Source organism: Myotis brandtii, unplaced genomic scaffold, assembly GCF_000412655.1.
Source record: "Myotis brandtii unplaced genomic scaffold, ASM41265v1 Scaffold12167, whole genome shotgun sequence".
Lineage (NCBI taxonomy): Eukaryota > Metazoa > Chordata > Mammalia > Chiroptera > Vespertilionidae > Myotis > Myotis brandtii.
Window position 1 is genome coordinate 1,028 of NW_005328438.1, and position 495 is coordinate 1,522.

A 495-nucleotide genomic window follows, 5' to 3' on the forward strand; every position below is an offset into this window, starting at 1 on the left:
GGTCAGTTTTGGAAACAACTTAGCAATGTGATTTAAAGAAAATTTATATACATAGCAGTAAAAGAAGAGTTGTGAGCTATCAGCTGGAGCCCATATTATGAATATTTTGTGTAAAAGACATAGAATAAAAATGTTTAATTATATTGAATTTAAAATATACACAATGCAGAAGCCCTGGGAACGAAAGGAACTTCAAAGGGCATGACAACAAAGAAACAAAAGCCGAGCCAGCCAGGAGTCGAACCTAGAGTCTTCTGATCCGTAGTCAGACGCGTTATCCATTGCGCCACTGGCCCACTTGTCGTCTGTGCATGATTTAAACGTTCAGAAAAAGGAAGTAGTAGAGTTATTTTGTTCTAAATACCAGGATGACAATTTTTTCAACTTGCTTTTTCCTGGCCATCAGAATTTTGAACCGTAGTCTAGCTTGAACGTTTAGGAAAAACACAACCCAGCTACCGTAGTCGGCAGGATTCGAACCTGCGCGGGGAGACC

General features: G+C 39.8%; 1 non-coding gene across 1 annotated transcript; it reads right to left on the reverse strand.

Moving 5' to 3' along the window:
• Positions 1–223: 223 nt before the first annotated feature.
• On the reverse strand, positions 224–296 carry TRNAR-ACG. The gene has a single exon. It is a non-coding gene; the product is annotated as a tRNA-Arg (tRNA).
• Positions 297–495: the final 199 nt, after the last annotated feature.